This window comes from Rattus norvegicus, chromosome 4 (assembly GCF_021556685.1).
Source record: "Rattus norvegicus strain SHRSP/BbbUtx chromosome 4, alternate assembly SHRSP_T2T, whole genome shotgun sequence".
Taxonomy (NCBI): domain Eukaryota; kingdom Metazoa; phylum Chordata; class Mammalia; order Rodentia; family Muridae; genus Rattus; species Rattus norvegicus.
This window is the reverse complement of record NC_141537.1, coordinates 17,568,046-17,584,635: the sequence shown is the minus strand read 5'-3', so window position 1 is coordinate 17,584,635 and position 16,590 is coordinate 17,568,046. Positions and strand designations below refer to the sequence as shown.

General features: G+C 41.9%; 1 pseudogene; it reads left to right on the top strand.

Moving 5' to 3' along the window:
* The first annotated feature begins 974 nt into the window (after positions 1 to 974).
* Positions 975 to 1,553, top strand: LOC148006230 (large ribosomal subunit protein eL19 pseudogene; annotated as a pseudogene).
* The last annotated feature ends 15,037 nt before the right edge of the window (positions 1,554 to 16,590 follow it).

Below are 16,590 nucleotides of genomic sequence, written 5' to 3'. Positions count from 1 at the left end.
AGAGATTTAGTGCTTGCAGATTCTGCTCCTGGGATCGGAAGAAAAAAATGTTTTTCTGGTTGTTTAGGCCTTAATTCTCTGAAGGATTGTCATTTAAACGGGGACTTTCTTCATATCCTTTCTGCCTTTTGTGTGTGGAAGTCTTAAATTAACTGGAACGGACTTCATTCTTTGATAATCTTTTTTTTCATTTATTATATTCCTGTGGGTGCATCCAATTCTTACCTCCTATAGCCTACAGGTAATAACATGCGTGGCATGCAGTCAGGTCTTTATAAATACTACGGGGTAAGTTGGCAGCACTGAAAGCCACCAAGGACATTTAAAAATAGGAGCCATATAAAAGAAGGGCTCTTTTAATTTAAAACTACAACATGTCATCTAAAAAACGCTTTCACATTTGTAAAAATAATAAAAATGCTAATTATAGTTGAAGTGACACTAAATATCAAAAGAATCTTTAGGAAAAAAAAACTTGTGTGATAGATTGTGGTTTTGAGACAGGCACCCAAAACATTGTACCATTCACATCACTGTAGACAGGAATATAGTCACTAACGTTTTCAACATCTCTTCTCAGTGAGCCTTGCACACTTGACAACATTTCCCTATTCTCACTTTGCTCACTAGGCTGATTCCCATATGGAATTCAAACTGTTCTCCTACCATGAACCAAATATGTTTCAATGTGAAAGTCCATGGGTCCTCCTCATTCTGTAGGTATTATCATCTTCCCCATCAGACCACTTCCCAGCTACAGCAGTCCTGGAAGTAGATCAGGCTGGCCACGAGCTCAGAGATTAAAGGTGTGTACCACTACATCTTGCTGAGAAAAAAAGAATGCAGTATATAAGTCAGCAAGAAATACACAACCTGTAGCTCACTTCACACTCTCTTCCTGAAGTTAGTTTGGACTAACAATGGAGAGTTTTCCTATAAACCTCAAGCATGTTTAATGAGAGAAATGTAAGAGAATGTTTTCATTTCCCTACCTTGCAGCCAATGCCAAGTCCTTTCAGCAGATCAGGAAGCCGATCAAAGATGGCTGATCATACGGAAGCCTGTGACTGTTCATTCCCAAGCTCGCTGCCGGAAAAACACCTTGGCTGGCGGAAGGACCAGCATATTGGCATAGGGAAGAGGAAGGGTACCGCCAATGCTCGGATACCCGAGAAGGGGATGAGAAGGATAAAGATCATGCGCCGGCTTCTCAGGAGATACCAGGAATCTAAGAAGATTGACCACCATATGTACCACAGCCTGTCCTTGAAGGTCAAAGGAAATGTATTAAAAACAAAACAAAACAAAACAAAACAAAACAAAACAAAACAAAACAAAACAAAACGGATTCTCATAAAGCAGATCCACAAACTGAAGACAAATGAGGCCCGCAAGAAGCTACTGGCTGACCAAGCTGAGGCTCACAGGTCTAAGACCAGGGAAGCACAAAAGTGCCAGGAGGGGCGCCCCAGGCCAAGAAGGAAGAGATCATCAAGACGCTGTCCAAGGAGGAAGAGACCGAGAAATCAAGCTTCTCTCATGCTGGTGCATAGTAGCCTGACTGTGGTCTCATATGGATCAGCCATTAAAATAAAACAAGTCCTGAGAGAGAGAGAGAGAGAGAGAGAGAGAGAGAGAGAGAGAGAGAGAGAGAGAGAGAGAGAGAGAGAGAGAGAGAGAGACTATGTTCCAAAACAACCCAGGAACCCAGACATCAGGTCAGACAAGACCTCCGGTGCTGTGTGTTGACATCTTCTTGTGTGCTTATCTTCTGCCTTGCTGACTTGTTAGTGTCTCCTGTTCAGTTCTAGTACTACCACTTTCAAGGTCGCTTCTTTTGCACAAATGAATAGGTACAGATTATGACACATTTACATGTATTGTGTACTTTGATGATTTTCCTCATGTCCATTGCTCCCAGCCCACCAGTTGGTCTTCTTGACCTTCCCAAGTAGTCCCGGTTCTACTCCCCTGTTATTCTACCCTGCACTGTGAATGTGGGAGAAAGCACACAACGTCCATCTTTCTAAACCACTCATATCTTGCTTAAATTATCTCCAAGTCAGTCCATTTCCCTACAGATAAGCCGGTTCTATTTTTTGTAACTGAAAAATAGTTCATTGTCTGCACATAGAAAACCCACTGTATCTGTTTTTCCACTGATGGACGCCCACGATGATTTTATAACTCAGCCTGTGGTGAATGTGGTGCAAAGTGTGGTCATGTGGACACATCTACTGCAGGTTGGCTCTAGTATCCTTGGGTAATTTACCTAGGAAGTACAGCTAGACCACATGGTATTTCTAGTTTTGGTGTAAGAAAGTTTCGTATAGTTTCATGGCAGTGAGGTTATTTTATATCCCTATCCAGAATACATGAGGATTCTTTTCCTCTCAATCCTCCCAAGCATGTGTTGCTTTATGTTTCCTTGCTACCCATTGTGATCTGCCCCACTCCATTCCTAATCATCCATTGATTTGCAATTATCTTTCTCTAGTCTTTTTAAATAAGGTCTATCACCCAGGTCATAAACCTTTATGTGTGCTTTCTTCCGGCTAACATTTTCAGGATATATCCATGAGAAGTGCCCAGGTGAATAGTCTACACCTTTTTAAAAAAAATTTATTGTATCGCATATATAATTGAGATGCTATAGTTTATTTACCAGGTCCCCAGAGAGGAGCATTTAGGTCACGTCTGGCTCTTAGCTCTCGCCTATGAGTTAGACTTCTATAATGTCTTCTTTATCTCTGGCTTTTGTCTAGGTGTGGTTATATCATTAGAGATACATGGAGGTTTCCCCAAACCTCACATCTTTCATGATATCGGGGGACATTTCAGCTCTTACATATTTATGAATTGTTTTCCCTTCTCTGATTTTTGGGCGTTGTCAATCAGGCAATTTTAAAGATTTATCTTCATATCTACAGATTCTCAAATCTGCTGCTTCGGGCATGAGGTTAACTCTTCCTGTTATTGAACTGTCAAGCCTCAAACCCCGGGCCAAACGGCTGCGGTGCCTATCAAAGCGGACCTAGTTTCCAAGTTCTGCCAGCATCCCTCAGTAACTATTCCCTACAGGGAATGTCTCACACACCACGCCCTGCTCTCTACCTGGAACTCTTCTGCCCAGCAGCTGGGCTGCCCTTCCCTCAGAGGCTCTTCTCTAGACATTCCTAGTATTTTAGTTTCCCATTCCGGCGTTGTACCTCTGGCCTCCTGGCTGCGGTATCTGACTTCCTCTGTTCCTTCCCCCTTCTCCTTCACCTCTCCCACATGGCCCAGTTCTGTCTGGTCATGTCCACTCTGGACTCTCCCATACAAATGGACAACATTTGAAGTGTAAACAAATACAATGACTAATAAATTTTTTTTAAAAAAAAAATCGGTCTCTCGATATGCTGTCCCTCTTACCTGAAACAAACTTTCTCCTCTATTATCCCTAGGAACAACCATGCTTAGCATTATCTCATTAGCTCTCAGAATTCTCCTCACACAGCTTCATTCGTGCCCCGTGTTTCTACACTACATAATACTTTCAGGTTCCTGGAATTCTTTGTTTGTTGTGAGAGTCCAGTCGCCCCACTCCACGCTGTAATATGTAGTTCTGCTTACAGGCAGAGAGAAAGCCAGCTCTGCAACGGGTGTAGCACCTAACGCTTAATTCCGACTTTGCACCTTTCGAGTGCGATCTTTCTGGCCTGATCTCTAGAGGTTTCACCAACGGTGCGCGTCTTCTACATGAACCGAAGATGCAGGCAGTCTGTATTGCAAGTTGAGGCTCATTTTCTTTCTTTATCCTTCCTCTGGGACTCCTGCCTAGTTACTAGTCCCTTGTCCAGTTCCAGCATCTGTACTTTTAAACACTCTAGGCTTCAAAGGTTTCTGCATTTGCTTCCTAAGCTGTGCAGAGTTAAGGAACTCTGGCCAGGTACAACAGAACCTCCACTTACTAGAAGCAGTTCTGTCAAAGACCGTACACAGGGCTCTCATGGACTAAACCACCAGCTAAAGAGTATAGATGGGCCTGTCCATGGTTCCCTCTACATATGTAGCAGAGGACTGACTCATCTGGCTTCAGTGGGAGGGAAAGCCCTTGTGGAGACTTGGTGCTCCAGAGAAGAGAGGGATGCTCGAGGGGTGAGGAGGAGGTGGGTGGATGGGGGAGCACCCTTTAAGAGGCAAAGGGGAGGCACAGGGGTGAGAGGTTTATGGAGGGGGGACTGGGAAGGGGATAGCATTGAAGTGTAAACAAATAAAATGATTAATAATTTTTTTTAATCAGTCTCTTTTCCGGGCGATATCTGCCTTCACTTCAGGCCTTATGGAGCTTCTCCGTGCACATGAAGAGTATTGGTTGAACACAGATTTGGACTGAATATAGAGTCTGATTTTGTGGTGTCGTTTCCAACACATCCCTGGTAAGTTCCCAGTTTTTCTGTTTCTATGTGACATCATCTGTGGCCTCCCACTGCTAAGGTTTTGTTGTTTGGGGCTCCTCTTCCCCGACTTTATATTGAAAGGGCATGGACGGGTGTGACGAGGAATGTTCCAGAGAGAAAGCCATGAAGGAGAAATTCTCTAGAAGTAAAGCTTCCCATGACTCTATCTGTTTGGGGTTGTTTTTCTTATCCTTAAAGAGTTTATTTTAATGCAAAATAGAATGCACATTTGTTTTTGTTTTTGGGGACTTTGGGGGGGATTATCCATCTTCCATAAGTTAAATCAACATGAGCATGTCTTTTCTTTTGCTGATCTTTGTTCATATGTTTTCTTGTCTTTTTGGAGTTATATTTTGCTTTTCATTAAATATGGTGTATTTTTTAGTGAAAAAAAAAGTTTATTTTAATGTTATACCCAGCATTTATAGCTGTTCCCCATGGAAAGACTTGCTGATTCCTTTGTGCTGTTATAATCTGTCCCGTTTCCACTCGATTGGCATAAGTTTTTAGGCAGAGAACGTTTTATGGAGGTATGTCTCCTTTGAATATTATGGTATGTAAAAATATGGCATAGCCTACTTTGCCTCTTTGCATATTAGTGCCACAGACTCTATTCTTGTGTTCATATTGTCAACCTTTTGTTAGATGTTCACTAAAATGATTTACTAGTCAACGGTTCCCTTGTCATTTTACATAATATAAAAATAGATGAACCCAGCAAACATGCATTTATCTGCCATGTGCAAAGGTAGAAGGATTATCAGAAATGTGGGGTCAGCTGGGTGTGTTCATCGAGTTTCAAGCAGGCCAAAGATACACAGCAAGGCCTGTCTCAATAAAGCAAAACAAAGCCACAAAATGGCAGTAATTGAAAAAAAAGAATCTATGATCTCTTTCTATGATTTCCTCCAGGAAAACCTCGGAAAAAATCCTTCAAAGGACAAAGTATTTTATTTTAGATGAATCAGAAATTCTTCCATTGGCTTTACATTTTTGTAAAAATATCTTTAGTATGGAGATAGTTCATTTGTATTTGTATTGATTATCCCTGGATTTGGATTTATTTCTCTTTGGATTTTACTCTTTGTTTTCTCCATCATGTTTTAGTCGGGCTGAAACTATAGTCTTGGGAGGACGGAAACCCCACTTGGCACATTTGCTGCTGTACCCTGTGTTGACGCCCTGTTGTTGGCTAGGATCTGAAGCACTGTGATCATACAAGTAGAATGTTCCATCAAACTCACTGCGGGTGGTGTTAAACAGACCCCAGTGTGTCTCGCCAGGAGGCCTGTTTCTTGTGGTTCAGGCATTTCCGCATCCTGCAGGCATGGAGTCTGGTTTGTTTACAGCTAACAGAAAAGCAGCAAAGGTGTGAGGTGCGCGTGAGCACTGAGCAGGCACACAGAGCATAGTGATGCTGTTCTCGGAGAACCGCTTCTCTGCTCCTCTCTTTCCTTACTGGCTTGGGAGAGGCTGCCACACTATAGTTTGCCACTGCTGAAGACTTGGGAGAAAGAACACTCATGACCAGACAGGCTGGGCTGAAACTCAGGCTGACCAAAAACCCAAAACAAAACAAAACAAAACAAAACAAAACAAACAAACAAAAAAAACAAACGACCAAACGACCAAAGAAAACAAAACGAAACAAACTTAAGTGGAAGCGCATCCCACCCCTCCCAAAATCAGCCTTTTACTGTTAGCGATGGCACAGAAGCCCTGCTAAATAGATACTTTGATTGTATTTCGTGAGACTCCCCGCAGAACACCTGCTGCCCGGGTTCGATTCCCAAGCTGTGTGGCTGTGTGTTGCCTTCAGCTGCGACAATATAGAAATGTATAACTAGTTTATGGCCAATACAGAGTGCAACCTTACTTTGGTTCCTGAATGATTATAAGGAAATGCTCTAGGGTTCCTACAAGAATGATTCGTGGACCAGGGAGATGGCTCAGTGATTAAGAGCACTGGACCAGAGGTTTGATTCCCAGCATCTAGATGGTGACTTATAACCATTTGTAAGTCTGGTTCCAGGAGATATGATGTCCTCTTTGGGCCTCTACTAGTAGCAGAAATGCAAGTGGTGCACATACATCCAGAGAGACAAAACACCGTGCACATAAAATAGGTGCGAAGAGAAAAGATTGCTACACTACATTTGGGGGTGAGGGTCTAGCACTGTGGCAGACAAGCATTTATGACGCCCTTCTTTTTTTCTCTGCACCTAGAGCATAATGGTTAGACCACGACTTGGGTTAGGAAACATAAGCCGATTTTGTGAGGTCTCCTGTTAAATTTTCAGTTTTTCCACATCTCTGAATTTATCATCTACTCAGTATCACTAAAACAAGTAAATCTAGGGGCCAGAGAGATGGCTTAGTGGTTAAGGCACTGAGAGTGCTTTACCAGAGGACCTGCGCTCAAGACCCAGTACCAACATGGCTACTTACGGTTTTCAGTCACACAGACATGAATGCAGACATTGATATAAAATTTATTTTAAAGTAAATGTAAAAATTAAAAAAAATAACTAAAGCAGAAAGGCCAAAACAAACAAAGGGAGAAGGATGAAAGAAATGAATTTGGATTGGCATTGTGTCAGAATGAGTTAAATACAAACACAAATATTTTCCAGGACTGAAATAAAAGAAATAATAATAAAAAATAAAAAACGAGATATAATATCAAAGGAAGATAGATGAGTAAATAGGAAGAACAGGCTGCACTTGCTTGATTTATCGTTAGCTCTGCTGTTTTGTAGCGTTCCTGACCCTTCTCTTGCTTTAAATGTCTTTGTAGATGGATATTATGTAATTTCCCTGAAAATGTGCCTTGTGGATTTCCTTCCTTGCTAGTTTGTTTTCAGGAGAAAACTGGGAAATATGTCAGCCTGACGGCGGCATCTTTATGACCTACCCTTCCATCTGGTAGATCCTTCCCCTTTATCTACTGAAATACCCTGCTTCTTGCAGAACTTCAGGCACGGGCTCTTTCGAATCTGTGAGCTAGGTATCTATTCCGAGTAGAGCATTCTTCTCTAGAAAAAGCAGAGCTGTTTAAAGATGGGTCAAAGACTAATGTTTATAAAATTCTGAATCATGCAAACAGAGATTTGATATGGTCTTGGCTCCTCCTTACCTAATTATTATAGAACAAACAGTGTGAGTCTCTTGACTTCTGAGGGTATTTTTTCTCACGGACTAACCGGAGCTTGAACAAAGGCATCGAGTCTTCATGGTTAATTATTTTGTCATATCAGCTAAGAAAAAGTTGAAATTGAAGCTCAGTTTTAACTTCAGAAGAAGCGTCTAAGTTAATGTTTGTAGCATCACTGCTTTAAAAGGTTTCTGTGAAGACTTATTGGCCGTTGGAAAACTAATGACACACAAGTTCGTTAACTGGGGGGGGACGTTTGGGGAACACTATTACATTATAACCCACAGAACAATCCTTCCCAGCAGCCCTCATCTTCAATCCTCCACAACTGCAGGCCTTGAAATACGATATTGCAAATGCCGTTCTGCCACCTAGTGGTTGATCTTGATATTTTCTTTGGAGACCAACTCCTTTATTCCTCTTTGGAAAAAGAAACACATCTGTAGATAAAGTAGAAAGGAAACATTACCTATATTAGAATCTACTAGGCACACTAATACTTGGAATGAAATAATTTGTAAAATAATGAAGTTTATATTGTTAATTATATGTGTGTATATATGATATTTTCTTTATTAATATGAAACTGGCTAAATTTAAAGATCTAAGTACAGATATTCCTTTAAAACGTGTCTCTTGGTAGTTAATCCTAAATACCAAGAATAAATGCCAGTGAATAAAATTTTAGCATCTCTTAAAGACATAAAGGCTATACCACACTGTGGGTTGGGGGGTGGGGTGGGATGAGGGAAGCAGTCAGAGACCTGGCTGCCACCACACTGTTCCAGCTAGTGATAGTCTCACAGAGGCCGCATTGCTGCTACGCCAGGCAGTGCAAGATGCGCAAGACATCCAGAGACACACCTGCCTCCATGCCACACAGTAGACACCCAGAAGACCGCTTGCCACCAGGCTACAGAGTGCACGGTAGAGGAGGTCACCTAGAGATTGGTCAGCTGTTTGTCAGGGCTGCCTACTCCAGGAGCCATCGCAATGTCAAGTGTGTGATGGGCAGATGGGAGAGAAAGAGAAGTGGAACGGTTCGAGCATTGTGAAGAAAGGTGGAACTGGAGATGAGAGGGAAGAGAGAAACAGCCAGTTTTGGGTACCCAGCCTTGTCACCTGAGGCCGTGTTGAAGTCCCAGAATGTACTACCGCTGATGGCCATGATTGGATCTGTAGCTCTGCCGGCGTCAGTGTCCTTGTCAGTGATGCATATTTCCATTAGAGACCGTGGGGCATCCCTGGTCTAAGCCGCCGCCTGGGACCACGGAGATAGCGAAGGCTGTGCATAACTGGCCCCATCCCTCACTGGCGGAAGTGCTCTGAAGAGCTTGCCCAGACAGCGCAGTGGAGCTAGCCTAGCCCTGGTGGTTGGGGCATCGGTGAGGCCTGAGGGTGTGAGTATGGGAGGGCTGGCCATACCACTTGTCTACTGTGGTGGCATGGGCAGAGAGGTGATGCCCCCCACACGCCCTTTCCACCTCTGGCAGTCAGGAGAGATGGTGAGAGAGATGAGCTGGCCCTGGCCCTCGCCAGCTGCAGCGTGTGGGAGAGTGTGTGCAGAAGCTTTACTCAGCCGGACAGTGGAGGTAGCTCTGAAGGCATGGGTGTGGATGAGCCAGCTCTGAGGGCATGAGAGCATTTTGCAGATGCTAACCTCGCCAGGGCAGTGCTGCCCTGATGAGGTGGATGCAAGAGAGACCATGGCCTGAGCAGCTCATCTACTACCCAAGACCTGATGATCTAGGGCTTTGTGTTGGCCCACTGCAAAATCTACATCATCTGTGAACTGTTGGAGTGAGTGGAAGAACCAGCCCTGCTGATCGAAAGCTGCAGGATCTCCATGACACAGGGCAGTAACAGGATAACTGGGAGGAGTCCCGATGAAGATATAATACTGATGATGTCACAGAAGTCAGAGACCTTGAACCCGACCAATGACTCATTTGGATGAACATTTGCAAGTGAAGATCTGTGAGCACACTGCAGCTTCCACGATGAGATATTTTCTACACTCCGTTTCACTTTATTAATTATCTTTGTGTGTTTTTTATTTTCTTTTTTTTGGGGGGGGAGGTTGTAAGGGAAGATGGTAGATACCAGGAGATGGGGTGATAAGTAGGCTTGAGGTGCATGATATGAAACTTAAAAATAATCAATAAAAAGTTTAAAAAACAACAAAATGAGGAGAAACAATAAAGGGGGAAATAAATCAATATTTTTAGACATATAAAATCGATATCCGCATATGCTACTTAGCTTATAAATGACAAAACTTGTGAGGTGTCAGTGAAGCAGAAAACAGATACATAAACAGGCAGAGACAAAATTAACCATTTTTGCCATGAAGGAAGGAATTCAAATAGAACATCTTTTTAACACACTTTGCATGTCTATAGTTAGGAATCATTTTGTCATGCTATGAGCCAGCCATGATTTACAAAAGTGTAAAGCAGCTAGTTGTGAAAAAGAATTAAGTCAGAGAGTGCTCAGAAGTGTGAGCCCTAGACAATTCTGCCGGCATATTGAATAAATTCTGTCAGTACTTGCAGGATTCTTTCCATTCATTGCATGCACCATTGGTTGATGAGATGCCTGAAAACAGAATAATCTAGTGTTCATATGTAAGAGATGGCCAGCACCTGCTTCTGAGTGAAATCCACACTCACTTTTCTACTTTCATACTTCCTTGTGTTTCAGTGTATATTCATAGTGCTTCCTTTATTTACTTTATAATTTTTATTGAATGTTAAAATTGAATACTTTAATCAGATACTGTGTGATAATTGCATGTATGCACACACATCTCACCATGTGTCTATCTCTCTCCCTCTCCTTCTCCCTCTCTGTTCCCTTTCCTTCCTTCTCTCCCTCTCCCACCACATACACCCATGCAAATGTGCATTTCCAGTTTCTTAAAGGGTTAACACTTCATTGTGTTAGGAAACGTTGAACTCTCTTCTAATGCCTCATACATGTGTATTTAGTTCTTGTAAACTGTAGTCGTTCTTTGAGATTGTAGTCAGGTAGTTATTGGCATAATTAGAGGATATAAGAGCTGGACTTCAGCATCATAGAAAATCATTGATAAGACAAGGCTTGCTTGAACCATCTCTAGCCCTGGGAGGAGATGTGACATCCTAAGCTCATAATCTTAATCTGGGTTTACGTGTCCTAAACCTAAGCTGAGTGAGTTGGTGTATATCTTTAATCCCAACATTCAGGAGGGAGAGGCAGGTGGATCTTTAATCCCAACATTCAGGAGGGAGAGGTAGGTGGATGGATCTCTGAGTTTGAAGGTAGCTTGTTCTACAGAGCAAATTCCAGGACAGTCAGGGCAACACTGTCTCAAAAAACAAACACATACACACAAAAACAAAACAAAGAAAAAATACTAAATCTTGCATGGTTATTATCTAGTTGGAGGCTAATAAAGACCAAGGATGTAGTATTGTTCCCTTCTATGAGAGTCAATCTAAAAATGCCTGTCCACCACCTGGGCAGAAAAATATCTCTCAGGAAATTTGTGCAGTGTAGACCCTTTAAGAAACAGGTTTATAAAACCTTCTTTAAAATGAAGATTGGAACAGATGTCCCAATGGCCATTGTTCGTGCTTCTCAAGACTGTGCCCTACATTGTGATCTGATTGTCTTTCACTCCCAGCATGGTTTTCTCCACAATGGTGTCTTTGGCTACTAGACACTTTCATTGGTGATAGTACTTTATATACTGAGCAATAATCTTTAATATTTTGCTATACTGTTTTTTTCTATACAGTTTCCTCTGATTTTTTTTAATAGGGATCATCACAAGGATGGGTAGTTCAAAGTTAGACCCAATTAACAGTCCTACTATCCCCCAGAATACTAGTACTAGCCCTTTTGTCTTGGCTGTTGTTCAAACTATAAAATTCAGTACGAATATGTGGGATGCTATCATACAGGTGAGGCAGGTACAAGATAGAATGAGGCCTGTCATTGGACGAGAAGGAAGGATGGGTAGGAGAAAAGTTTGAGGGAAGAGGAGGAGCCTGGAACAGAAATGACGACAGACTGGAGGAGACTGACAGAGAAGACACTGAGACAACATGGAGGCTGATGTTGTATTTACAGGTTGTTATGAGTGTTCTAAGGGATGGATGTGTACATGGCTTTGCATGGTTAGGTGGGCAATTATATCTTATCAATTGAATCAGAAGTTATTGGGTTGTGTGTTCTTTCGTGTGGTGATTTGACTTTGGAAGAGTGTGTGGCGGCAGAGACACTGGGCTGCCATGGATTTGGGATGTGTATTTCTGGCAAGATATCTAGGGGCACTAGATCTAGTAGGGGGAAAAGACAGCCCCCTTTTTAATAATTTAACAACAACATGAATACATATATTTCCTTTCACCACTTTCTTGAATCACAGTCCTGGATGTCCTGTGTGCTGGGATGATAGGTATGGCCTCACCTGTATTTCATCACACATTTTCCAAAATATGTGTAACAGACTGGATGGAATATACAAATTTGTCTTGTCTATTGCTGCAAGAGGCTGTATGAGAAATAAGAAATTTACCTAATCTCTTCACTTCATATGAGTTGACTTGCAGAAACTAAAGTATATCTGGAAGGAAAATGAAGGTGCTGGCTTCCAGAAGACTCGGGTCCAGGTCTGGATTGCTTTGGAGAGACAGTCCACTCAGCTTGGGTCCTTCCCACTCATTAGCTGGGCTTTATTGTAAACCATTTTGTCCCATAAAAGTTAACAACATACCTAACTCCTGTGATGGTGTTCTTGGATAAACCTCTTTCTTTTCACCAATTTCTGGTCCCTAAGTTGTTTATTACTAAATCAGTGTCAATTTAGCCCTTAAATTCCAGTACCCTTATATTTCTCCTGGGCATCTATTTGTCTTAGCCTCTAGTAAACATTATTCTATTCTATTTGTATAACAATCAACCTTTTAAGCTTCCCACCGAGTAGTGAGATGACCTATTGCTTCTGTTTCTGAGCATGGCTTGTTTAATATCGCTTTCACTTACACTCAGTGGCTGCAAAGAAATGATTTTATCTGTTATTATGGATGAATAGGATTCCATTAAACACATGTGTGCACATGCCTTTTCTCCCTCTCCTTCTCCCTCTCCACTCCTCTCCTCTCCTCTCCTCTCCTTTCCTCTCATTTGTCAATAGGCACAATGGATGATGTTGTATCTCAGGCATTATGAATAGTGTGTATTAAACATGGAGTGCAGGCATCTTTAGATGTGCTGATGCCATTTCCTTTGGATGAGTACCCAATGATGGGGTTATATGATTTTTCTGAGGAACCTCTTTGCTGTCTTACAAAATGGCAATGATAATTAAGGCTTCTACAATAGGAGGCGAGTTTTCCTTCATCACAAGACAACTCACGCTTATCATTTTTTGCATAGCTGTTATGGATGCAAAATAGAGCTCTCACTTCGAAAGGAATAAGATTATTGTTGAGCCAAATAGGGGCAGCAATAGTCAAAGAACACAGACTTAGGTTGCCCCAAACAATATATCCTAATGTAGAAATAATTTCACAAAGTTGTTATAGTTACCACACAAAGGAAAGTCACAAGTCAGGCATTTTCATATTGGAATAATCAGGTAGGTGACTTATGGCAAAGCAGAGAAATCTCTGGTATAGGTTTCAGATACTCTATAAAGACATTCTTATCTTTTAGATTGATGAAAGGTAGTGGGTGGCCGAGTTAACCCATACCAAAAGGTGTTGGAGAAGGTGTGGCATTGTTGGAGGAAGTGTGTCTCTCTGGGGATGGGCTTTGAGACCTTCCAACCTAGCTGCTCACGAGAGACTCTTCTCCTGTTTGCTTTTGGAACAAGATGTAGAACTTTCAGCTCCTTCTCCAGTACCTGGACACTGCCGTGTTTCCTGCCTTGATAAAATGTCCTTTATAAGAGTTGTCTTGCTCATAGTCTATCTGCACAGCACTGGAAACTCTAAGACCACCATCATCAAATATGGAGGTAATCCCAAAAGAAGACCAGGTTTTGGGGTCCAGGATCAAGTAAGAAAGAATGAAGTTCTAATGGGGGAAATGTGCTAAAGAGGAAGGTGAGGCACTTTACTGCTTGGTGACTATCAGCTTCAAAGAGAACACCGGTTTCCCAAAAGGCAGTGGAATACCCAAGATGACAGTCTTTGCTAGCTCAAGATGAGCTGTTGCAGGAGCAACATTGCTCAAGAACCTGTGAATGGGGTTTCAGCCTGCCAGAAAGGGACACTTCTCTCTGGTTACATATAAAAGCCCAGGCTTGCCTTGCCTCCAAGTCCTCTGGTCCCTATTCACGTTCACCTGTTATGTGCTTCAATATCCAGTGTTGCAGGATATTTGATCACATTGTGAACCCTGAGATTGTGTTATTTATTGGAAAACGAAAATGAAAAACTCCTTCTAGTTGTGGTGTGGCTTAGCCCTAGCACATACCTTTAATCCGAGAGCTATCTGTTTATTGTAAACAGGTTTAAATAAAGACAACCAAAGGTCAAGAGGTGGAACAAGCAACCAGTTGACAGGAAATGAACCATAGAGTGAGAAGAAGTTGGGAGTGGGGGGTGGATACAATGATACACAGTATGTAGAAGGGAGGGTTTCAATTTGAAGGGTTTTTGAAATGGCATAGAGAAGTAGAACTTCCTTTTTGGATATTGGTTGTGGGGTAGGGTCAGCCGGGTGCTACCTCTTCAGGTTTTCACCATAGCATGGCTCTTGATTCTTTGGTAAAATTGAGTGACTGAAAGTTTGTTAGAAACAACAGTCCACACTAGCATCTTGGTTGTTGTCACCTTCTCTTCTACCCTCATCTCCCAGGCTTCCCTCGCCTCAGCTATGTGTTCTTCTTCTAACCAGCATGATATTTCCATGGCCTGCTTCTCCAGCCCTGGCCAGCTATGGCCAGTCTGCTTCTGTTTCTCTCTCTTCTGTACTATTTCAAATGTTGCTGGTCTTTCTCTCTCTTACCAACAGTAAAATCCTTCCCCCATTCATGGAGCAGACATTTTGGTGGTTTCTTTACAGCACCCTTGCTCACAGCGTCCAGAAAATTGTAATGTTTATAGGTAATTGGTATTATATGGGCTGTTTATAGCATGTTTTGATACATACTGCCTTTGTGTGTGTGTTTGTGTGTGTGTGTGTGTTCCAATATTTATATTTGTTTTCTTTCATATGCTAACTTGTGGGAGTCCTTTGTGTTTCACTATCTTTACCTTATTTTTCTACCTCAAAAACACAACAGAGTAGGTATAGAAAATGACACATATATACACAGAGTCAGACAGGGATATCATTTATAGGGAAATAAGCGTGCTGTGGCTCCAACTGTGACTACATTAAGTTTAATGAAGTTCATAAACTTTATATGCAAAATACCCCAAAGACAACTTACCAACATAAAACATAAGTTTCTTTGAAGAGGACATGAAGCCTTACTCATTGTGTGTAACTGAAACTTGATGCTGCTGAATGACAAGTCATTTCCTAACTTCATCCAACATCCAGCAATTACCATCCCACTGCTTGACACTCACTGCGAACTTTTCAGGAAATGTATTGCAATAGAGTCATGAAGTATTTTGTAACTAGTTTATTTTGTTTAACCCAATATCTCCCATGTTCATTTATGTGTGATATTTACTCTCTCTCTGATTCTCTGTCGCTGTCTCTCTGTCTCTCTGTCTATGTATGTTTTGTGTATGTATTTGTGTATGGGTACCCATATGTCTTAGAGTTTTGCTACTATAAAGAGATATTATGACCTTAGCAACTCTTATAAAAGACAACTTTTAATTGGGGCTATCTTAGAGTTTCAGAAGTTTAGTGCATTTTCATCATGGAGAGAAGAATGGCACCACACATGCTCAATCATGTGAGACCGCAAAGCCTGCCCCCACAGACACACACTTCCTCCAACAAGGCCACTCCGTATAGGGCAAGCATCAAATACATGAATCTATGAGGGTGGGAGGGCATAACTTATACCTATTTAAAGCATCACACCATATGTGTATCAATAGACATGCTCACACATGTGTGCTTATAAGGTGATCAGAGGCCAACATTGGGTATCATTCCTCATTGCTGTTTTTTGAGAAAGGGTCTCACACTGGCCTGGTGCTTATCAAGTAGGTTGGGATGTCTGGCCAGTGAGCCTCATGCATCTTCCTGTCTCTGTCACAATGCCTAGCTTTTTACAAGAGTAGTTCTCAGGTCTAAACTTAAGTCCTCATGTTTGAAGAGATGAGCCATCTCTTCCCAACCTCCCCACTCTCTTTTAAAATGCTGTATAGTCTTCAATATGTACATATTGTAAACCCAGTTTACATATATCTGTACCCATTCCATTGTCCAGTCATTTGTCAGTGAACAGCTGGATCATTCCAGCATTTTAGCTATTGCTGGTGATATAGAAACAAACACAGGAGTGCAGGCCTCTGTTCACCATCTTCTTGTTATTATTCTGAATACCCCAAATTGGAACTGCTACATACATTAGAGGCAGTTTTACGTTTTGGGTTTTCACAGGCTACTTTTCATAGCTACTTCACCCTTTTGTCTCCTTCCCTGGAGTGTGTGCGAGCATCCATCTGTTTATCCACATCTCTGATTCATTGTGATCCACATAATACAGGCATGCTATTGTAGTTCCTTACAAAGCTCATGCACAGTCACCCTGGGCAACTGTAAACACACCAATCACATGCTCTTCTTCCAGAGAATCTGAAGGATTCAGGCTTGATTTGGGGAGAGTTCTAGTTATAGGCAATTCTAACCTCCCAGATAACACCATAGCTCTGTCCAGGAGTCCAGAGTTCACAACTCTATACGTTAGAGGAGCAGTTCTTATCAGGCACTTCAGAACCAGATAGGTCCATTGGGTCACTGATTGGTGAGTTTGTACTGTAAGCAGTTCTCAGGTGACAACACTCAGTCACTGCTGCTGGCCACAACACT